Source organism: Agelaius tricolor, unplaced genomic scaffold (assembly GCF_023055355.1).
Source record: "Agelaius tricolor isolate 1412-34295 unplaced genomic scaffold, bAgeTri1.0.p SCAF_7, whole genome shotgun sequence".
In the NCBI taxonomy this organism is placed as follows: domain Eukaryota; kingdom Metazoa; phylum Chordata; class Aves; order Passeriformes; family Icteridae; genus Agelaius; species Agelaius tricolor.
The window spans coordinates 42,153,312-42,178,565 of record NW_027269267.1 but is presented as its reverse complement, the minus strand read 5'-3'; the positions used below and the strand labels follow the sequence as shown (position 1 = coordinate 42,178,565).

General features: G+C 35.1%; 1 long non-coding RNA gene across 2 annotated transcripts in view; it reads left to right on the top strand.

The window, feature by feature from the left end:
- Nucleotides 1-11,046: 11,046 nt before the first annotated feature.
- The window catches only part of LOC139591848 (uncharacterized), a 100,767-nt gene continuing 86,559 nt past the window's right edge, over nucleotides 11,047-25,254 (top strand). For both annotated transcript variants that reach the window (XR_011679779.1, XR_011679780.1), the window contains exon 1: nucleotides 11,047-11,423. This is a non-coding gene — a long non-coding RNA (uncharacterized lncRNA). The remainder of the gene's footprint in view (nucleotides 11,424-25,254) is intronic.

Below are 25,254 nucleotides of genomic sequence, written 5' to 3'. Positions count from 1 at the left end.
ACATGATAACAAAATTAAGCTAGAATCCATTAATGTACTATAGGACTGTTGTTAATACTGACACTTTCCCCTGATACTAAATATATAGTAATTTAACATCATAGCCTGTTATCTCTTGATACCATATATATGATTCCTTTTCCTATTTTCTGCTTTTCCTTCTTGGTAAGTCTTGGAGCATGCATGCTGAAAATATATTGTCTTCTGAGGAGGAACCAGGCTTATTCAAGATGAGCTTTACCTGCTTTGTGTCTGCAGAAGTATTGGAGGTCTCTAGCAAGGTCAGTACAGAGATTGCAGAGCAGAGCTGATTTGAGTTCCTGAAGGTGTACTCCGCATTTGCAGAGATAGTTGACAAGTAACTTCCAAAATATTCTGTTTGCAGGGAGAGATCAGGATGCAAGCCATACCTCATTTACAGTTTCTATTTATTATGAACATCTTCTTTGAATAACAAGCTACTACTATGATCTCTCTTGGGTAAAGGGCTGGTGTTATAATTTAACCATACTAGCCAGCAGATCAGCCCCACACAGCTTCTCACTTACTCCCTTTTACAGCAGGATGAGGAAAAGAATCAGAAAAGTGAGAAAAATATTGGCTTAAAAGGAAGACAATTTAGTAAGTAAAGTAAAAGCAATGAATGCAAACAAAAGCAAAGTAAGAAATTCATTCACTGTTTCCTATAGGCAGGAAGGTGATGAGCCATCTCTAGAAAGTAGGGCTCCATCACCTGTAATGGTGACTTGGGAGGACAAACACCATCCCTCCAAATGTCCTTCCTTCCTCCTTCGTCTCCTAGCTCTTATTGCTGAGCATGATGCTGGATGTTATGAAACATCCCTTTGGCCAGTTGGGGTCAGCTGTCCCATCTGTGTTGCCTCCAGGCTTCTTGTCACCTACTTGCTGACAAGGGACAGTGAGAAGTAGAAAAGGCCTTGACGGTGTGTGAAACACTGCACATCTCTGTATTACCAAAACTGTTCTTATCAACAATTCAAATCAAACACCATAAATGCAACAATTAAAAAACCTAATGCTATCCTGGCCAAAACCAATACTGCTAGCAACATGTGCTGATATGACTGCAAGTCTTTCAAACAGGCCAAGTTACTCCCAATAAATACATTGATAGGATCCAATGACTACATTTAGTATGGAAAAATTTCCTTCCTTTAGTCCTAGCTATTTCTTTTTTGACCTATTTCCTAGGCTGCATCAGCTAGGGAAGATTGCAGAAGACATATTGATAATTATTTTATGGACCTATCAATGGTGCTTTAACAAGTAAAGCATATCCAAGACCCTTCAGCAGCAGCTGATTTAAGTTGCTGCCATTTCCTCCTGGGTGCAGCTGGGGTGGGATAACTGCTGATGCTGTTGTGAAAACAGCTGCACAAGCTCTTCAGCCAACTGGAGCTGGCTGGCAGCAAGCTGCTGAATACAAGCTGCTGCTTATTTGCAACAACAGCATCCTACGGGCTAGCACTGCTATTTGCTGCTATAGTGGCTTGAAAGTACTGCCAGGTAGGAACTTCTGAGAGTTAAATCCTAAATCCCATTTCCAGCTGGTATTCTGTGACATTCTTAAGATTACTGAAGGCCAAAAGACTAGCTAAGTAGTTTGGGATATGATCCTGCAATGAGGAATGTAAAATGAAGAAGATTTTCTTCTGTCTACCTAGTGGTAAGAGCCAGTTGGCTGTATGGACATAGCTGCTGAGAAATATGTGATAGTTAATGTATTCAGCTTTTTGGAGCAGATGAATATAAACTTTTTGTGAGATTTGATATCCATAAATCATATCTGTGACAGATAATTTTGTTTTGGAGACAGTTAGACTGAAAATATGCCCTCATATTTTACTAGTTTGGCTAAAGTGATGGAACAAACCCTAAAATATTAACAGAAGCTATTCACATAATCAGTACAAATAAAGAATGTTGTCTCATAAGTGAGTAGGATCATAGAGACAAGTCCTTCCTGAAGCAGGATATTTATTTTATATTAAAAAAAACAGTATTTTATTAAGACAAATCTCTTACTTTCCACTGCTCCAGCTTTTTTTTTTTTAAATTCAGGATATATTGCATGTTCAATTTTTTCTAAACTTCTTTCTTTTTGTTTTTTTAATTTTTTTTAAGGTTGTTAAAGGATTAGCTTTCTTATGCTTTGAAAATTTTATGTGCTAGGGTTGCATACAGCAGACGCAGACAGCATGTAACAGTCCTTTCCAGAACAAAAATGAGCTCCTCAGGAGCGTTCTTTTTATTGATGTGACACGTTAATGACAAGAAATGGAGAAACATAAAATGTTTATTTATGTCGTGTCCTGTTTCACCCATATGAAGGAAAAATATTTTGAAGAGCAGAGTAGTTTAAAGGCAGGTTTAGAATGACTTGGAAAATTACATTAAACTATTCAGAGAATGAGGAACAGATCCAGGATGTTGCCTTCGGGGCTCATTTTTGAAGGACAGAAAAGGGATCTCCTACATTATACTTGTAAGGTTACAGCAGAATATAGACAAAAACTTACTAGAACATTTATTTTTTTTATTTTTTTTATAACTATCAATTTCCATAACAAAACTTAAAAATTCCTGAGGGACCTTTGCAGGACTGACAAAGGGAAGTTAAGGAGAAGGACAGTGGAATTTCCATACTCTAAATATCACTATTAAATCAGATGTCTTTTCTTTTTCTCTGGAGCAATAGGTGTGATCTTGAACTGGGGAACAATTTTTAAAGGCTCCCACTAAGTAAAATTCAGCTGTGGGAATAAAAGGCAATGTGAAGAAGCTAGAAACAGAATACAAGAGTGTGATGGGAGTTAGGATTCGCTTTCATGGCACTATGTGCAAAAAAACCCAGATGACCTTTGCCACATTCCAGAAACATTTGGAATTATTTTTCTCTACTTTCAAGTGCTTTCTTCTGCAGATATTTTGGAATATTTTTGGTATGAAATATTAAACCATGCTCTAGATATCTATGTGAAGGGTGAAGAAATTCTTTCTGTATAACAGATTATATCAAGCACGTTGTCTAGACTTGAGGCAGTTGTAGAGGAAAAAACATTAGAGCAAGGTTAATAAAGTACATACAGAAGTGACAAATAACTTCTCTAAGAGAAGTTATTTAAAAAGTATTTTGTTTTGATACTTATTTCTTTTCTACCACTATTTACTTAATGCAAGGATGGGAATGTGTATTTTTGCAAGCTAGAGTACCACACTCAAGAACAATGACAGAAGTACTCTTCAGTGGGTTAAGATGACCTTTTTGTTGTTGTTTTATTTATTGCTATTTTTTTTCATTAGATTCTTACAGATTTTCAGGTGAAACTTTTTAAAAGGAGATGCTTAGATTTATGAGCTGTTTTTTTAACTCTTCCAACACCATAGCTTTTTCTCTGTCTCTTTAATTGGATTAATTTCACTTTATATATTAATTTCTTGTAAATAATTTTCTTCTAAGAATTTCTGCACTTTGCCAGCTAATTCTGTCATTCCGATTTCCCCTTTTTCCTAATTACTTGCTTTTCATGCCTACAAAAGCATGAGTCTAGATAGTCTATTAAGGTAAATATATTTAAAAAAAAGGGACCTAAAGACATAGTGGGTTCAGTCATTTACACTGAAGCAGTTAAAGTAAAAGTTGAAAACTCCAAAAATATCTGAAAGTGTCTTACATGGGTGATTTTTGTTCTCAGGTACAAAAGCTTTTGATGGCTCTTAGTATTTGTTCAAAAAGATGAATTTTTTTTGCTAAATTGTCTTCTTGAAACTGAAGGCAGAATTTAGACCTATTCTTTTTCATGTGGTGGAAAAAAACCTACTAATACTTTAAAAAGAGAAGTCACAAAAGTGAAGCTGAAAATTTAGAAAAACTTGTTTGATATCATATTAGCTGGGTAAGTTGCCATAGAATGATGGGTCCTTAAAACATTGTTTGTTTCATTTGGCTTTTAAAACTAGACTGCAGGTGCTCTAGCAGGAATTTAGACTCCTTTTTCTAAAGAGTTGCATCTTCGCAACTCCAATAAGTAACCAAGAGCTCTTATGTGACATGCACACACTAAATTCTAAGAATGTCCCTATAAGAAATATAACTCAGATTAACTCAGATTTTAAGAAAAACTTTTAATTGATAAGGGCTCATCTGAGCCACAACACACAAAAAATGGCATCTGTAAATTGCTTGGCAAGTGCCCGTGTGGAGCTCCATGGAGATTTTTAAATTCCTTAAAGGTCAAAACACCAAAAAAGCCCTGTGTCCGTTCCCCCCTGCCCCCCAAATTTTAAAGATAAAGGTAGTTTAGTAGCATTTGAAATTTCCCAAAATTTTAAATTAATTAAGAAAACAAAGCTTTTTCCCAATTGATTTTTATTCTTATTTTGTTTTCACAGTCCTACAATTTCCACAGCAATCTTTTTAACCTCTAGAAATCGTCACTGCTGAATTTCAAAAATATACATCTGTGTGTGTGTATGTATATGCATATATATAAAAATATGTGCATATAATTACTGTATACTTTAATAATTTTGATTTAGTAAAATCTGAATTTTATAAGCCTCTACTATACTTACATATATAACAGTCTTGCCTACATGGTCACCAATAATATACAAAACATATACAAACTTAATTCTCTTTGTGATCCATATCCAGCGTAGGTATGTTTGAAACTGGAATTCAAAACATATGAGATGGAAGAAATGAAAATGGCAGAGTAAGCCCAGGAAACCAGGCTTAAATCACTGTCAAAATCACTGTAGTTTTGCCAATGTTTTTATCCGACTTTAGTTCTTATAAATTGCCCTACTTTATGTACCACAAAGTAGTGCTTGCTGCTTGCCCTCCCACAAATGAATTTTATATGCAGTATCTATCCAACCACTAGCAAGCTAATCTTATTTAAAGTACAGTAAATAGAACTCAAAAGCATAATGCAATGAAGTGCTAGGTTGGCATAATGCCAATTCAATTTTCCTGATTTAAAATCAACTTCATTACTATGTGCATTTTTCATTCAATAATCTTAATTATACATTGAAAACATGAAGAATGGCATAGTAAATCTGTAGTTAGGAGACTTTTGACCAGGTTTAATCTCAAATGGCATTATATACAGCAGGTTTATATATTAATATATATTTATGCATTTATATACATCAGCTGATTACTGACCACCCAGTGATTTTGCTAACAGTGGAATGACAACTCTGTGTTTTTCCTATCAGGATTTCATACCTTTTCAAAGTGATCTTTTTTCCTTTTGACTCCTTAAGTTTCTGCATAGAAGGAAATAGAATAGACTATCTTAATTTGAAGGGGCCTGCAGTGATCCTCTAGTCCAACTACCTGAACTATTCAGGGCTGACCAAAAGTTAATGCTGTTAACGGCATTATCCAAATGATTCTTGAACAGTGGCTTTGGGCATTGACCAATTCCTCAAGGAAGCCTGCAATGTTTGACCACCTTCTCCTGATGCTTCCCTATATCCAGTCTGAACTTGTCCTGGCACAGCTTTGAACCAACCTTTCTTGTGCATCTTGTCACTGGATTTCAGGGAGGAGAGGTTAGCATCTCTCCCTTCACTTCCCCTCCCCAGGAAGTTGTAGGAAACCCTAAGGTCAGCCCTCAGCCTCCATTTCTTCAAACTAGACAAACCCAGACTCCTCAGCCACTCCTCACAAGAAATGTCTTCCAGCACTTTCACTAGCTTTGTTTCCCTCCTCTGGATGCATGCAAAGACCTTCAGATCCTTCTCAAATTAGTGTGGACCAGAACTGCACTTAGTACTCCAAATGAGGCCACAGCAATGTTGAACACAGTGGGCTAATTCTGACTGCCTGGTGACACTGTGTTGGATGCACATTTCCTCCTAAGATACACATCCATCTGAACTTTTATGTTGCTTATGCCTGAACAGATATTTTTACAGCTTGTTCTCACCACTTACCAATTTTATTGGAAGCCTGAGCCACGATTACACAGTTGTACCATGTTAGTGCAAGACTTTAGATCCTTACAACAGAAATAGTCAAATTTCTAAGAGCCACAAAATACTGTAGTAGAGGTTATGGAGAAAGACTGTGGAGCGTCACCTATTATTTTATACATCCACTGACAGAGAATTCCTGAACAGAGAATCTTGGAGACGACAAAATATACTTATTTTAGGATTTTTTTAAAGCTAGAAGACATCCTTTTTTTTTCCAACTTCAGCATCACAGAGTTAGATGATGAAAAATAGCTTTAATATTGTATGTGTCTAAATAATATAAGGGAAACATAAAAGATCTTTGTGGTGATAATCTATATGTCATTTAGAAACCCTCAAAAACCCTCAAAATGATTAAAGCCTTCTTCTGATGGTTTACTAAGAAATATTCCTGAAAAGCTAAGCATGACTCAGGTGAAAGGAAAGGAAGGAGAAAAGAAAAGAAGATAATATTAAAAGAAAAAGTAGAAGAAGAGAAGAAAGGAATATTAGCATTGTCAGAAAACCAATATCAGTAAAATTTATGCAATTTTCACGATTCTGTTGTTCTTTGCCTGGGAAAACCAGCTTTTTTTTTTAAACTATTATAAAAGGATTGTTATAAATTTTGGGGTTTCTACATAAAAATGCACTTCATAATGACAATATTCTTTTCATTTTTTCATCTAGTTTATATAAAATGGCTTAGCTAAATTAATCTTTTAAGATTACAAAGTAATAGCCTATCAAAGATATTGTGAAATCTGTACTTTAAGCAGTTTATCAGTCTGAGATAATTTGGGGAGAAAATGAGAAATATTAGAGATAAATTATGCATGTTTTTCCAAAATTTTAGATGGGAAGAATGTGAAAAGGTAAAAATCCCACTTTATACACGTAAAACATTGCTTCTAAGGTCAAGTCTTCATGACAGGGTGAGGTTATAGCATGGTTTCATACAAAGCTCTTAAGGGGAAGATCTGCCCACATATATGAGCAACAAAGCATCCTGGATAGTCTGTATTTCAACTTCAAAGCAGATCTCCACTTGCACGTATTTGCGGAGCAGCATTTCAAAATTTCCCAGGAGTAAGTTAATGACTGTAATTACAATATTGAAAGAGAAAGAATATCAATAAATGCACCAAAATCTATATGAATTTTGTGGTTGAAAAGACAGCAGAGGGTTGAATAAATGTCATTCATAATGTGTCGAGTCAGACTGAACAAAAGCAACTGACTAATATTTGTCTATAACCATACTGATCTTTCATTTCTTTGTAATGAGAATTTAAAGGGTTTTCATTCCATTATGCTTTCCCCCTCTTCCATCTGTTTCTATGACTTCAGATCATCTAATTACTTCAGCCCTCTGTAAGTTATTTCAAATTTCTCTTGAGGTGTTTTCTCCCTGTATTGATTACCACTGAACTGCAAGAGATCTTCCATCAGCTTGCCCTCTTTACTGAAACATTGCCACAGGAGGTAAACAGTGCAGAAAGAACTTGCAGCAAGAGTTCAGTGTGTTCCTTAATCAAATTCTCATTAAAGACCAATATACTCCATGAATTGCCATCCATAATGTCATCTATCCCATGAATTTCTATACCAGCCATCACTGTAATGACATCTGTAAAGCTTTTACAGACTTTGTAAGGTAGACATTAAGAATTTACACCCACAATGACAGTCTTTACACTCAACTAAAGATTAACTAGCTGGTATAGACAATTACTTTAAAAGTATTTTTTTTTTTATAGTGGCATTGAATGAGCACAGACATTGTTTTATCTAATGTTGGTGACCTCAAACAGAATGTGTAGCAAAATAACAAGTGAAAGAGTATGGAATTGGTTTGTTGGATCAATATCCTTATAGAAAAAAGGTGTAATAATGATGAAAAATGAAAGACTTGTCAAAAGTAATAAAAATAACTGTATCTGACCTACATAATGGGATGTTTTCATCAAATGGTAACTGAAAATCATGCAGGCTTTTTCAGGTAGACCTACACTTTTTCTTTCATGATGGTCAGGAATCAGACAACCAGATAGTAAAATTCGAATGCAGAAATCTAATATGGGGAGAAACTAAAAGTGCTTCATGTAGTGGAACACCTGAATTTCCTTTTTGGCCTTTTTTAGTTTGTTTTGGCTGGTTTTGTTGCTGGGGTTTTTTTGTTTGTTTATATTTTATTTTTAATGCTATTATTCTCTAGGACCAAAAGAGGAAGTTTTTGGAATCTTCACATGTTGAGCCCAGCTACTCTAAATTAAGAATGACTGTAAGCAAAGCTGTTCACAACTACCATGACTAGGAAAAAAAGCACTCTTTGTCATTGGGTGCTGATCCACACTTTGGCCGTAAGTGATGTGATCTTGATCTTATACCCTTACTTCTGGTAGTTTCATTCTAATTTAAAATGCAAAGGCAGCCTAGGTCCTCCAGGTCTGTCACTCCCAATTGTGAGATGCTGTATTAGATGCTAAATATACGCTCGATCCATAGCATTCTTTGTCCTTTTTTTCCTTCTCTAGAAGATTTCATTCCTCGTGCCAGTAGCAGAAGAAACTGAGGAATTTTTCCTACCAATGCCCAACACTTGCTGGTGACAAAGTATTCATGCTTAACACGGGCCAGCACAGGTGAGTGACTTAACTAGAAAACTGATATGGAAAATGGAGACAACAGCTGCATCATAGACTCCTATCTTCTGGTATTCAAAGTTACTACCAATATTCAGGACTACAGGAAGAAAATATTGCAGATAATATTGATTACCTGTTGCTGTACCTACTGGTATTGACTAGAATTATTGAACACAGATAGTATTAACCAAATTATTTCACTATTATTAAAACAAAAAAACAGGCAGAAAATTATTGGTTACAAAAGCCTTATGACTGTTGAGGAATCTGACACATAAATCCTGATTTTAAGGAAGATCTGATCTTAAGATTATTTTCTCCCCATCTCACAGTTGCCTTTTTCCTCAGCTTCAATTCTAAGTGAATTAATTTAGGCTATATAATATATTTTCAGACAAAATTCCAATATACAGAAATTATTTTAAAGTTGACAAGGGTTAAATGTAAGTAACTAGTCTTTTTAGACCAAAATTCAAGCTTCTCAAAGTCTTTTATCTCCCCAGATTTCTTAGACTTACGTTTTAAATTAAATTTATTTGTATATAACTATGTAAACATACAAGAGTTGGTGGAGTAGGAAGGCTGATGGGACACTTGATAATATACAAAATTCAGTAAAATAAATTTCTTTTTTATATAGAATTATAAATAATTTCAGTTGGAAAGGTCCTGTAAGATCATCAAGTACAATTGTAACCACAATGTTGCCACTGCAAAGTCCACCAATTTTTATTGCCTACAATGTTAGTATCATTGTATTAAAAACTATGTAATACTTATGTTATTCTTCATATAATGGTGCTTCTTAAATTCATGAGTGAATGTCCTCTTGACTAAATCTGTTCTAAAAACACAACTAAAACCTTAGAACTTCCTTTAAATAAAGTGTCATTATGTTTTATAGCTAATAATCAAAGGTCAGGAAACTTAATGCAGCAGTGCCCTTACAAGGCTGTTAATGTGTCATGTGAATTGTGTGGATGTGTTGTGGTGTGCTTATCAAAACATTAATCATTTTAGAGAACCTGAACTACCATGTATGAACTTTTTTAAGCTTCTAAGAGTAGATGCCATACCAGAATTTATTTGGGGTATAGAAAAATATACAAAACAAAGAGTACCATTCTTCTGGTTTTGGTTACAAAGTTTTAAATTATGATATTTAAATATCTTCTAAAAAGAAAACCATCAAAAAAAAGGAGTTAACAAAAGAAGAAATTGAATGAGCTTTAGAGAAAGACCATATTTGCCTGCATACATATCAGGATTTGGTTTTCTGGCATGTCAAAAAGGTAAAAATGGAAATTACTTAAATATAGAAAATAATGATTTATATTGATTTTTAAATTGCACTTTCAATAAAATTGTAAAAAACAAGTGGAGATAAATGTGTCTGGAATTTTCATGTCTCATAAAACTTCCCCAAATCTGAATGCCCATGCAAAAATCTGTCACTCCAATATTAAAAAAAAAAATTATTCATTTGGCTTACTAGACAGAATGAACAGAAAACATAAGACATGTATTTGAACGTAGTGTTTGTTGATGTTTGTGAAGAAGAAGTTTTTGATGTAGCAGAACAAAATTATTTATATTTGGATATTGTTCAAGCAAATTTGGGAGACGAACAATGCGACATCTGGTCTTGGCAAAGGAGGCTCTGGTCTCTTCTGCCCTTCAATTCCATTTTGAATGGAAATTAAAAGGTCAAGTAAAGTATTTATTAATGCCTAATTAAAATATTTTAAAAATACTAAATTAAATTCTGGCAGTCAAAATTCATATAGAAATGACCATCAAAGATTTGTTACTGGCTTTGTTTCTGTGTTGTTTAATTTTGATATTGGAAGTTTTCCAAACAAAGCCGATAAACCCAAGTAAGGAGTAAGACTGAGAAGAATCAAGACAAGAAGCAAAATTATAGATTTTTCTTTTCTACATAACTGGAAAGAAATATAAACAAATACGAGTCCAAGATCATTAGCTGGCTTGCTTGCTTAGAGATGGGGCACAGAACTAGATTGTAATATATAAAGAACTAAATTATTTGATGGCAAAATTAAAGACTGGCCTGAAAGTAAATGCTTCAGTATTCTAAATTATGAACTGAATTTTAGGTTGAGACAAATTAGAAACCCACTTAGATGTTCTGATTAGACATTGTGAATTTTGGACCAAAAACCAATTACAGTGTTAGAAGTAAATTGGAGGTGCTGAAACTATCTAAATGTATCCATTGTTTGTGTTTTAACAATTAATTTAACATGAGGAATCAAAAGAAAATAAAAAGGCTTTTTCAGAGGTTGAAAAATTAAAAAAAAAACTGAAAACAAGAGCAACCATGTGAGAATAAATCCTGAACCACTTTATTATGTTGATTAATGCTGGAATCATTTATATTCACCATTATAATCAAGCAAAAAATGACATTTCAGTGAGTCAAAAACCAGAAGTTTGGCAGATATTAGAGATTCAAACTTTTTCTGTTTTTTTAAAATATTTTGTTCTTCTACCAGACTGTCTGAAAAATCTTAGTTTCACATTGCCTTATGAATGGCAAAAGCAATTTGGAGCTGATTTTCAAGAAATGTTTCAGTGCCACTTCCCCCACATAGCGAGACTTACTACCTGTTCAAAGAATGTGAAGAGGGGAAAAGAGTTGAGGTTTCCATAGTAACCTTTAGTAGTCCAAAGTAAAATTGCATAAAATGAAATCATTATCACTCAGCAACTAAAGAAGACAGCTCAACTGATGAAGATCCAAGTTGTAAATGACTGCCGGTGAGTAGCATTTTTTTTTCCCTACCTTTAGTATTACTATGCCTTTTATGGCAGAAACAAAAGAGAAAAATATAACAAACCAAAGGAAAAAATGCATGCTTCTGTTATGTTTAACAGTTTTGAAAACTGATTTTTAATTCAGAAACAATGTGACTTGGAATACATGGTATCCATGGTAACCCAGGAGTTCCTAAAGATCACTCTGTTCATTTATCGGGAATATGAGCAGATTGTTTGTCTCCTGGTAGACTGCAAAATGTCCTGTTACTATATGGCTTGAAAACAAACTCAAAATGGCTTAAAGAGCTTTCATTTCTCTTGCACTGCGGTAAAGAAAGATCTTTATTCACCAGATAATAGTAGTATGAAATAAATTGAAATATCTTTTAAGTACTTAATTCCTGAGACCTCTTAAAAGAAGCTGAAACATTGAGCAAAAATACCTTATCAGAATCAATAGAAGAAAGCAAATCCTTGAAAAGAAACAGTCTTTCTGAGGCTTTTTTCTCCCCTCTCATGAGGTGACTGAAACTATACAATCACTTCAATGCTGTTGATCCTTAATGGGTTTAATCAGTCACTTACTGTGAGTGACAAATGTATCAGAACATTTATTTATTAAGTTATTTCTTTATAGATATAATCTGATACAAAGAAACATAATTTAAGTATGTGGTGAGGAGGGGTTTGCTGCTTTGGTCTCCTTGTTTTTGTTTTTTTTTCTGAATATATATTTACTGAGAATGGAAGGAAGAATTTTGTGTATCTTACGTTTCAGGCTCCTATTATTAAAACAGCCTTATGCAATTTACTGCACCACCAAAAAGATAGAGCTCTTCAGTCACTAGAAACATAGGAAAACATATATCTAGTGCTCCATTGTTAATCCCCTTTGGGCTACTCAGTAAATAATTTGAAACAAACCAACAATACCAAGAATACAAATAATCACAGGAAATAGATGAGTTTGGTATTCTTAGGTTGATTCTGCTGTAGCCTCTACTGGGATAGGAACTGGTGTGCAACCTGTTTCTGAGGAAAATATGGAGAGTTCCCTGTCCCTATTCCATGGTCTGGATGAAGAGATGTACACAGGGACTATGAAAGCATGTGCATGTTTATAGCTTGCAGCACAGTATGGCTAGGATTTCCAAGAATCCTGATAGTAAAATAAATAAGAGGTTTTCCCTGTATTTTGCTTCTGGTATGATATTTGAAGTAAATTTTAGTCATCATAACTGAAGAAAAAATTTCCTTTTTAGACATCCCTGCTTCGATAGAAATGGGTTTTGACTGATGTTTGGGCAGTATTACTAAGCTGTGTGTTAGGATGTGTCTTCAGACAGATGTTGTCTTGACCCGTGCTAACCCAATTGTCACCAAGGTGGAAGTCAGGGCATTATATAAATCTGATACTACATCCAAGCTAACAGAATGGTGCTCCAAACTTCTCCAAGCTCTTGTGCTCCACAGCATGGCACTGCAGTAGCAGTGTGCCCACCATGAACTCAGTGCCTCATTCATTCAATGACTTGACATGATTGGATAGAAACTGAAGTAGAAAGCTTAAAAATACCTTTTTTGAGATACTGCATAAAATTCCCATAGAATGACTTTGATAACAGTGCATCATTCTAGAATGAAAAGATGAAAGAAAGATGTCCTTGAATGACATACACATATTTTTGGACTGTTTTCTTCCTATATGCTTTAGTTTTCTAAGTGGATTAGCTTATATACAGGAAGCATATCTATTCATTCATACATGAGTTGCTTTATTTTGTATGTGAATTCATAAGAGTAAAACAAGAATAAAGGACCAGCAATTGTGAAAAATTTAAGTTTTTCTTTCTCTCAGTCCAGGATCACTGATGTGTATATCAGTATCACATCAGTATATTCTATTTCCGATGATTTTCCCATTATAATTCTCTAAGGCCTAGTCAAACCTCCACTTCTGTTGAAACGTCTCACTTTAAACATTTATTTTATAACACTCTCAAATATCTCAAAAACTTTTTTACAATATATCATAATGAATTGCAAAAATTCATTAAAAATGAAACAAAGAACAAGAGAGCCTTTCAAGAATATTTAAAAGAAACATAATGTATTAAAATTAAAAACTGCATCTGAAAAGAAATTCAAGTGCCGCTTTGTAATAATTTCTAATAGATTTTTCTAAAGAAAGAAAGCATAAGCGCAGTTGAAGTAATTGGAGACAACTAATCATTTAACTTAGTCAATATATTGTATAAGAACTTTTACAGAAATAATATTAAGGATGTTCAGCTCAGGGAAATTCACCAGCAGAACTAAATTTATTTCAAAAAAAATGTAAAATGAAAACTGAAATTGTACATTTCTGCAGAAGATCATTCAAGATTGGAAAGTCCATTTCACAAATAATTTGCCTGAAGGCTTTATAATAAAGGAAAAGCTAAAGAAAATATATAAGCCATCCATACATATATTAACATATATGCCATATATTAGCATATATTCCTGTTACTAAATCTTCAATGTTTCTTCTTACATGGATTTAGCTACTAAGTTGATCTTGTCAAATACAGCTCTACACAATTTTGCCTCAGACATGACAGTATCCAGTCCTTGCTCCTTATCAGTGGGCACTGATTCCCTGTATTCCTATGCATTTATTATCTTATATCTTCCCTGTCCTTTCTCAAAATTAGCAGTCAGCATGATTGTTTTTCCGTGGTTATTGCTCTTTTTTCCCCACAAATATGTCTGTTCCTGTTACCTTTCTGAGGAGAGCATGCATTTCATTCTTTCCTTAAACTCTTCAAGGTCTGTCTTTTCCTCAATGTCCTGAATTGTCCTGATACAACTCAGCTGAAAAATAAAACCACGTTTCTTGCAAGAACACAGCAAGACCATAGTTAACCTTATTCCTTTACTGAAGTGTTTTATGTACTGGTAATTTATCTCAACATTTACTTACATGGAGTTTCTAGTGCAACTAGTAACCACAGGAGTGGAAACAAATCATAACCTGGCATCATTTCTGCAAATGATGTCTCATTCACACTGAGAACAAGATTAATCTCACCCATGTTTACATATGCAGATGTAAGACAAAGCAGTTTGTTTTCCTGTAAGTAAAAAGAGAGAATGAGGCTCACAAAAGCATAATTCAACTAATGTATTTTAGATTTCCTTTAGATGGCTCTATGTGCTTAGAATGATAATATTTCAGATATAAACATCTATGACTTGATTCCTCTTCCTGCACTTAAACACCCAGTGTTCTTTGAGATGTCTTGGGCTATTCTGCATGGATGTAACAGGAGTTTTCTTGAAAGGTCTGGCTTTCTATGTGTCCTCTGTCTTGTCCTTTGAAGATGTTTATTATGCCTTAGGAACTCTCAGATGATTCCTACTGATTTGAAGTTCAGGATGTACACATTTTAATATCAGTGTGTAAGGCAGGGGCCAAATTTAGTTATCCAAACATAAGTATTGAATCTTACAGCTACTAAAGCTTATAGTAACCGGCCTGCTTCCAATTGTTACTCCAAAAAGGCATTGGTCCTCCATAAGTCCTTTGTAATAACTTCCAGCAGCTATTTTTAAGTCTTCTTAAATAAAACTATATGCATCTGTATAGCAAACTGAAGAGCTCTTTAGATGTGGAAGCTGTCATTATATCTAACCAGATGTCATTATATATAACCAGTGAACCAGAATTTAATTCTGTTGCCTAAATGGTGCTGATTAGAAGTGTCTGAATGTCCCAGCTTATCCTAGCCTATCTCCAGTCGCTACCTTGGAATAGCATCTATCTCCCTTCTGTCCCATGTAGTGCCCAAGAGCCTCATGCATGTCTCTGCCATGCCAGTACAACACAATTATATAATTTTCTAAAATTTCACCCCACATCAAAATGTTCAGTGTTGACAAAGGTGTTACTCAAAACAAATGAGCCTTTCAGTTACCCAGAGGTGGGCATCCATTTCCATGCATTCCCAAGGATATCCAGGAACAATACCAAATGGAGATCTGCATGGTTTTGGCCCAGATACAGGAAGCCAGACCTTGAAGCAAGAAAAATAACTCCAGGTATGTGAAATTTTGGCAGCTGAGAAGGTAACTAAAGTGCTTTGTATAAAGGTGCCCATAGGCTCCCTTGAGGGTGTTACCTAATTCTCCACTGAGCATAATAGTTGCATAAATGCCTCTTTCACAGGACTACACCTTCATTTAGAAGTTTTAATCTGCAGCTACTTTCTTATTTAATCAGATAATGTGCTGATTAGACCAAAATCAGGAAGTAGAATTTAAAATAATCATTATATCTATAAGTTCTCAAATTAGACTGCCATGCTGTGATCAATAAACTAAGTCACAGAAAGACTATCAGAACAGCAGTCTTTGAACTGACCTTAGTAAGGAACATAATCAGTCTGATTTTAAGTATAGAAAAACTTAGAACACATATGGGAGGAATAGCATAAAGATACTTTTCCCTTTGAACACTCGTTTTTCTCACCTTAAAAAAAATATGATTTTCACGCTTTTCTAAACATTTAAAAACTACTTATAGTTAACAATTGAAGATATTATGTCTCTTTATTAGTTTTTGAATGATATTACAGTGATAACTGAGTGGTTATTGAGGAGGATGTACTGATTCTAATTTAATCAATAGTGTAACTTTGAGGGTACACAGAGTAGAAGCTTTTCTAACACTTCAGGCTAAACATATATTTTGAATGTAAACTTTCCCTTTTCCTCTTTAACACTCCCATGCAACACTTGCTGCTTCTTTTTTTTTTTTTTTTTTGACATTTAAATACAGAAAAGGATTTAAAGCATATCAACAGCATCTAAGAGAACATGCTGCTCCTGAAATAAATTTAATTACAAAAGTATTGTCTTATTCTCTCCTGTGACTATATTAATGATTCAGCAGCTATCTCCATTATCACTCTGTAAGTTCCAGTTATAACAGAGCAGCACGCTTTTATTATATTATGTGAATACAGACTCTTTTTGGTTCTTCACTCTGTAAAAGAACTGAGAGTGAATGCGGGTGTGAAAAAAAAAAAAGGATAGAATACTTGCTTTTTAGAATGCTTTCAGGATTGAATTCATTCTGCTATTCAGCTTCTCCAGGTTTCATTAAAAAGCACAAAACAGAAAAACATTATTGCACTGTATTTACATCATAGTGCTGTTTTTCCATAGCTCATATATATCTCCTATGTATTCAGATGTTGACACAAAGAGTACGGCTTGCTGAATCTGTTTTGATTTAACTTCCCACCTATCTGACAAGCATTCACATCAGACAAGAATTCTAGCTACATGAAACTTCTTTGCTCCTACCATGAGTTCTGAAGCTAGGCATAGGTACAGGTAAACAGGCATACACACAAAACAGGAAATTATGGAAGTTTATTGTGACTGTGTTCACAGGGGTTCTTGGATGAGGGAAGAGACGAGAATGTTGACTCCATGTTCAGAAGGCTTGATATATATATATTACATTTTATGATATATATATATTACATTATAACTATACTAAAAAGAAAAAGGACAGGTTTTCTCCAAAGCTTGCTAAGCTAAGAATAGAATAGAAAAGAATGATAACAAAGGCAGCTCTCTTGGACTCTGTCCGAGATAGCTCGGTCCTTGATTGGCCATTAATTATAAACATCCAAGATGGGCCAATCAAAGATCCACCTGTTGCATTCCACAGCATCAGATAACCATTGTTTACATTCTGTCTCTGGGGCCTCTTAGTTTCTCAGAAGGAAAAATCCTAAAGAAAGGATTCTTAGTGAAAAGATGTCTGCGACAGTTTATTATTTTCTTATACAATAAGGTGCTCTCTATGTAATAAAGTATGAGCAAAATGGAAGGCTTGGGTCATTTTGCAACTGTATTCTTAAAAATGCAATAAAAAATATTACATGGTAGCTTATTTTTAAGCCAATGTACACTTATATGCCGTGCATGTTAGCATGTTGGTTGCGTGGTGAATCAAAGTTAAGATGAATTCAGATAGATGGGGAAAGGTTAGAAACTTTTGCTTCAACCTAAAAAGTTAGCCTTGCTATCAATTGCAGCAGAGGATGGCAGATCCCTGGAGACACAGTCCCAGCATGGCCAGTAGAGCCATGAGGATTGGGACAGGCTGACAGGCCAAGATATGGGCTCATGTGCATCCAAGTGTTTTCTGTAATGCCAGCAGAACGTCAGCACTGGGCTTCCATCTGAACTGTCCACTCTTAGCACTTTCCATCTGAAAATGCTTGTTCCTTTCAAAGCAATCCTGAAGACCCACACTATCTCTTTAGTCTTTTAATAGATGTGTTTGCTGGCATTCTTTAGCTTGGATATGCTAGTTCTTGACCAGCTCTTGCCAGTGTTTGTCCAAAGCAAGACTGACAATAACTCTTTCTCCTTCATTAGCCCCAGCCATTCTAGTTGGTGTTATCACACAAACACTTCTGGGGACAGCTAAAGCACCTTCCCTGCTACCCTCTTTCCTCTCCAGAGTCTGTCTGACCTTGTCTTTAAGGTGCAGACGCTTCACAGCAGCAGGAGAAGTGAAGGAAATGGCTGTACAGCAGAAACATTCATGATATAAACAACATTAAAGCCATTCTCCACTCCCTCTTCAAATCAGGTTGGGATGGTAAACTAAGATGTGTACTTGGTTTCAGTTCCCTTCAATAAGTTAATTTGAATAAGGCACCACTCATGAGTAGATAGGCTCAACTCCTCTTTTTATTTTCCTGAATACTTAAGTGAACACCTTTAGTATTAATCTTTTACTAAAGATGGCAAAATTTATAGAAATTAAAATGAAACAGTTGCTGCTGTTTATAAAATATTTTAAAGTGTTGTTGCACATTTCTATTACTTATCTATATGACCTTTTCATTACTAGATAACCATATGTTTCATATAACATCAACAACTTATAAAAAATCATTGGTGAAAATTTTAGTAGTAATTCAAATGAATAGTATGATTTTATATGAAGAAAATGAAGTAAGTCCTTTGGATTGCAAAAACCCTTACACAAATCAACAAAGAAATGAACAAAAAGCTTCCTCGATTCTTTGCATAGAAATCCCAAATTGCTGTCTTTCTTATTGGGGAAAACTGCCTCTTGCTTTCCTTTTTCCCCCCTCAGAAATAGAGTATTTTTGTTGTGGTTTTCTCTTTTGTTTCTTTACCTCTCTCTGTTGAGTAAATCAGTTTTATGGCACTGTAGTCACAATAAAAATATATGTCAGTATTCATGTTCTTTCTGCACAGGATGGTTTAGTCATTATTCATGATAAATAAAGACATTTGTAAAAAAATTAATGCAACTTTCCCTGGAAAAACTGCACTTCAGGATTTAATTTTCTATTTTATTTTCCCATTATAAAAATATATCTTAGGCTGTGACAATTTTCACTGACATTCTCATGGCTCCAGCATTTTCTTTCTATAAGCAAGGTAACTCTGTGGCTTAAATTTAACATCGTTTTTACAATTGTACACTTCTTTTTGTATGTTTGATGCCACATTAATGGGTAACAATGCAGTTCCTTGTACTGTAGGGATTGGTATAAATTATCCATTCCAAGCAGCTATAGGGCTGAACTTTTCTACTACAAAGTCCTTAAAAATTTTATTCTTCCACTGTGTGATTGAGACAGTAGTAATAGTTGCAGAGTAGAGCCTCGTTATTGGGAAATATTAAGCTGTGTCATAACATATAATGATCCACATTTTCAAAATAAGTAAGTCGCCCAGAGCACACAGAAGGACATTGTCTGAGCTCAACTTTAGAAATAAAGTCTTTCAACAGCTCTATGAAAAGCAAGTAGTGAAAATTGATTATTCTCTAAACTGCTAACTCATGCAAAAAACTACAAGGATCTCCTTAAATTAAAGAAATAGAAATGAAAACTATCACTAACTTTTCTTTTTTTCATCTTCTTTTATGTGATATATATGTTCCATTAAGCCTTGTGTGAAAATCAGCAGCACATTAACTGAGCTGTTTTGCTTCTCTACTTTAGACACTTTTGCTTTTAAAACATCCCCATTTCAACAAAAGGACCAAATAGGTATTTGGGAAAATAAAAGTTTGTTTCAATATATATAAATGTAAACTGGCATCTCCCCTCCCACTATAATTTGTGCACACTGTATTCTCTGTTTTCATTACTTCTTTGGTCAATAGTTGGTCTTGTTTTTCCTTTTTAGTGGAAGCCTTGTGCATATGTGTCAATCCTCATGCACTTGCATAGCATGCCTAGATGTTCACGTGTGTATACTTAAGCTGAGTGTATGTGTGTGCGATTGGATGTGGGTTGAACCCGATGTCACCAGTTTTAGAAACATTCATTACCCTTTGATACACTTTGCCTACATTTTTTCATAAAGTACAAAAAAAATTTACATCTATTTGAAGCCAACTTGCTGAGAGCGAGTCCCACCACCGCTGGCAGTAATTGTTTGCATGTGACCTTGCTTTTTGATTATGCTGAAATTTTATTAAGGAGCAATCTGCAGGCAACCATTATGGTCTGCTCACTTGAATGCGATTTATTCAGAACTTTCCTGCATGCTTTGTCCATCATTTAATCTCAGTTTCTAAGGGAATTAATCTTGAGTTTCTTAGCTTCTAAATGATTAAAGTAAACACAGGCAAGAATGAAAAGGGAAAAGAAAGAACCATAGGAATCTTTCTTCCCTTTTATTCTTTAGGGAAAGGTACATTCAGTGCAATGAATAAAACTATCTTTCATGTGGAAATACTGCTTTACCGGCAATGCAGAGTACTTTATTTATGAAGACGAGTAAGCTAATCCCCATTAAGAAGAAATATAATGAAGTGTGGGGGTTTTTTAAATCCTAGAATTTTATAAAGACATTTGGGATTTGAAATATGATGAAAAATAAAGTACAACACAAAATGAGAAGTTTTCATTACCAGAACAACCTAAAAAACCTAAGGGAATGCTTAAAATTAGTTTATAAGTTGAGATACTAGAAGAGTATCCCCACTTCCCAAATAAAAAAGTGATATTGATCAGTAGTATAATTAAGGCTAAGATACATTCTCTAGAAAACTGAAGGAAGTAGCAGGATATAAAAAAAAAAAAAAAAAAAGAAAATCACCCAGGAAAAAAACAAACTAGGGACATGGAGCTACCCCAGCCTTGCCTCCACTGGGCTACTGAACTTAGCAAGCCCCTAAAACACCTGATGTACATTTAGAGTCTCCTTTATAATTTCTTATATTTTTTTCTCATAAAACACATGATTGCTGAGAAAACTTATTTTCAGGCTTGAAGTGATATATGTAAATGTGCCTGTGGTACTTTTGAACATTTTTGTACAGGCAGCCACTTGCCACAAAGAGCTCTCATATAGCAGATTTTTCTATTTATATTACAATGGATTTTTGTTGTTATTAAGCTCTAATTACTCTTCCTCACATTTTGCAGCATTAATTTTTACTTCATGTTCATTTGCCTGTTCTTCAAGGTGAACTCACACTTTCTAGCCAGTTGTCTGATTTTCATTGATGCATTAGATTTTCTTCAACTTAATGGAGGTCCAGCTGGAGAAAGATTGATTGTCCTTCTGGGACGTCCGAGTTAGCTATCCAGCACCTCTAGCAGTACAGGGGCACTATCCCGATCTCCGTGGTTCGGGACAGCACTTAAGGCAAACGCTCTGTGCTATGACAGCAGCGTGACCTTGTGGTAGGACATGGCTTGGCTTATGGCTACAGTCAGCAGAAACAGAGAGCGCTCTCCAGCTGTGCTGAATCCAAGTTTATTGAGTCCTAGGGGAACCAACAGCTAAAGAGGAAGGGGTGGAGTTGCAACATCTAATAAGGAGGGAGGAAAACAAGGGAGAAGTCAGTCCTTGGACGAATAGGGTTTCAGAGGGGAGTGGGATACAAAAGATTGACTTAGGGAGAACACCAATGGGGATACCTTGAGGGTGGGGCCCCGGCTCCTGAGCCAATCACTCTATGCTCTAGCTGGAAGTTTCTAGAGAGAAGGGTGGGAGCGCTGAGTGACGGGCAGGGCACTGGGGAGGGAGTTGAGAAAGGGTACAATAATCTCCAAGGCAACTGGGGAGGAGTTGGGATAACTGGCAGCATAAAGGAGGGGCTGTCTGCCTATGGCAAGGACTCATGTTGCAGCAGTTTTGGGCAGACTGCTGCTTGGGAGATTGGAGCCATGCTAGAGAAGTTCAGAGAGAGCTCTCTTCCTTGGGAAGTGGCCCCACGGTCTCACAGTGGAAGGACTCCTCTCCCAGAGCAGTGGAAAAAAACCTTGGGTGACAAATTGACCAAAACTCCATGCCGTCTCTCCCTGCACTGTCGGGGGGGGGGAGGGAGGGGAAAAAAAAGGTGTTTTGAGGGCTTATTTTACTTCCCGTTATCATTCTCTGATTCTGTTAGTAATGAATTCACTTTGAAACTTTAAGCTGAGCCTTTATTGCCCTTGAAGTGTTTTGTCCTGGTGCTTAACTCATGAGCACTTTGTCGTTTTTTTTTTCCTCTCTTCTGCCCAGCTGTGGCAGGGGAGTGTGAGCAAGTGGCTTTTATGGGTGCCTGGCATTGGGCCAGTGTCAAACCACAGCAATCACAAATAAATTTCCTTCACAGATTCTTTTCCCCTGAAAAAATAATACATGAAATTATAAAACAGAATACCTCTTTGAGCTTATCATATCTGAATACCTCTAACAGGCTCAGTCTGACGCATACTCTCCATCTCAAAAGCCACTTGCATCACATAATTCTTACTGCAATTCTCACCTTCTCCAAAATAGCTAATGTGGTATCCTGTGTTTTACTGCACAAAATGATTTAATAAATCTAGGGCAGCAACTTTTCTGTGTTCCCATTTTCTGTAAAATTTCTTATCAAGAAAGCCATCAAACTTACAGTTATATACTTGCAGTAAATACAAGTGCATTGTTAATGTTTCCTCTTTGTAGTGTAGACATTGTGGAAGACTTGGCCATACACTGGTTTTGAATTGGAGAACTGGATGTTGCAGCCTGGAGTGGAAGAAAATTAGTTTGATTTTAGAATAAGACCTTGATTAATTAGGGAATTGATTTAATTAATTAAAACATTAATTAAATGTTGAAGAAAATACTGAAAAGACAACAAAACCTAACATACAGGTTTTAATTAAAATACTAGATAAAATTTTGGTGAAATCAAAGAAAATAGAATAACTTAATTATAAACATTATTTATATAACTGTCTCTTAAACAAGTTGTGGCAACTGTATAGGAACAGCAACATGTAAAACTAAGCATTAGTAGAGCAAAATATAAGGAGATGAAGACACTAAGGATGAAATGTTCATTTTGCTAAATTAATTATATTTCATGATGAACATTCTTTCTCCCATCCAAGAAGATACTTCATACATCAAAAGCCAGTCAAAAGCAATCCATTGTCCTGTGAGTAACCTAATGCATTAATGTATTCTGCTGGAAAACATCCCAGGGTACTCAGAAACTCTAAGTACTGAAATAAAGGATATAAATGATAAAACAAAACTATGTGGCTTTTATAGAATCTATTTTTATTGATTCTGTACACACACAATTATGTCCTTTGCTAAGCTGTGTATCATGACAGCTCATTAAGAGGAACCATGGCAAACAATTTTGATGATTTTTTTTTAATTGTCTAAGAAGGAATAACAACTTTGACAAATAAGAGCAAATAAAAAAATAACATTCAGAAAAAATCAAGTGAAGCAATTTGAATACTTCTAACAGTGGTTAATTGCCATGAAACCAGAAAATAAATTTAGGCCATGTGTAAACATGATATAAAATGAATACATTCTTGAATGCAGTAACATATTTGTGGTTTAATACTAATTTTGAATTAAACTTATTCCATTTCCAATTTTCTAAGTGTCATTGAAATACCAGTCATTTAACAAAATGTTCTGTAAATTTCACTCAGCGTGTTATAGCATGGATATGTATGATCAAAAGTGTTTGACTTTGCTATTCCACTATGGGCTTTGGTTCTACTAATTTAAATAAATGAAGCAATGTTATAAAAATTACAAAATACCTTTGAAAGACACCTTCAGGTCGAGCACACTACCAGCACTGTGTCAGAAACAGGTTCAATTAACAGAGTGTGATGAACAGCATAAGTATTTTTATTAAAAATTGCTTTCAGACCCTAAGAATAAAGATCCTTAAACTTTGATGGTGGATGTTTGCCATGACTTGTGCTGTCTTAGAATCTGGAGGTATTAATTCAATAGCCTACACAGAGGCACCTCTAAACATCTGAGTTTGCTGGGTATCCTAGCTCAGATCCACTTGTCCTTTCAGAATAAAAACCAAACATGAATTGTCTTTATGGTCTCTTTCATATGCCTGCAAGAATATCTCAGACATCCTACAGCACCCCAGCTCAAACAGACTTTAGGTGTGAATAGCAGAAAGGTGTTCTGAGTTCTACTTTTGTGCTAATCATCCTAGGCTGCTCTTAGTCAGCAGGAGAAATAAAGGCTCTGTAGGGAAATTAATAGAAATTTGAGCTCTGATCTAAAACTGTATGAATTTCCTTTGGTGATTACCAATCTATCTACTGCCTGTTAAATTAGCCTTGGTTAATCATGGACAAAAATGATCCTAACACTGACTATTTAAATGTCTAAGGTCAAGGAAGAAGAGTCCTGCCTCCACCAAGTCTCTGCATTATCTCTGAAGGTAGAATTTACTTGCTAGGTCCTTTAAGTCTTGTAACACTGAGGAGGAATACATTAGTCTACCTTCACATAGTCTGATTACAGCACAATGATGAGAGTAGAGTCTGTCTTCACATCTGCACTAAGATCTTTTCTTATTAGTTCTCTTAAAGTTCACAGAGCTTATGTCAGCTGTTTTCTTTCTAGTACTTTAGAAAGTCTTCTTTGCTTAAAGGTCAATGCCATATAAAACTATTTCTTATTGCTAGAGGGAAGCTGTAAACAATCTCAGAAGTTCATAGGACAAACAACTAAAGAATATTCCTCAATTCAGTTAAAATTTTACAGTGTATAACTTCTTAGTGAAGCACAGTAAACTGCCATAACTAATTAATCAGATTTTCTTCAGGCTGTTCCAACTTGCACCAGAAATACATATTTGATTACCATGTTGTATATGGCAATATTTTACCTACATAGTGTTTACCTACATAGTGGATTACTCCACATCCATCAAAAATGTTACATTGAAATATTGGCAGTTTGAATCTTCTTGTAACTAATATATTTTATTAGTCTCCTTATCTTCAGGCTATAAAATAAATGGAAAGATACATTTCAATTTTATTTAGTCATTATGAAGGATTTTTCAGAAGTTTGTACTGGTTTACCACTGTCCTAAGTGCTAGTGCTACATTCTGGTCTGTAGAACTGAAGAATCCAGAGCTCTGAAGATACCACTGCCACATCATTACTGACTGTAGCTGGAGCTAAGAAAATAAATTGTGTGGTGAAGGGCAGAAACCACTGAGATTTCTAAGACCCAGCAGTAAAGGAGATGATAAAAGCTTAGAAAGACCAGCACAAGCAACACAAAAAGGCACAGTGAACCTTGTGTTGGAGAACTATGAAATGATTCCACAAAACTGGTATCAAACATGATCAGTCTAATCTTATCTCCCCGAATATTTGGGTGTACTTATTCTCTACAACGAGACATAGAATATATTATGTTTTGTTTGTGATCTAGAATGAATAAAATTAACAGCTGCCTGTACACAACATTGTAACATTTTGGGCACAGAAATAGTCAATT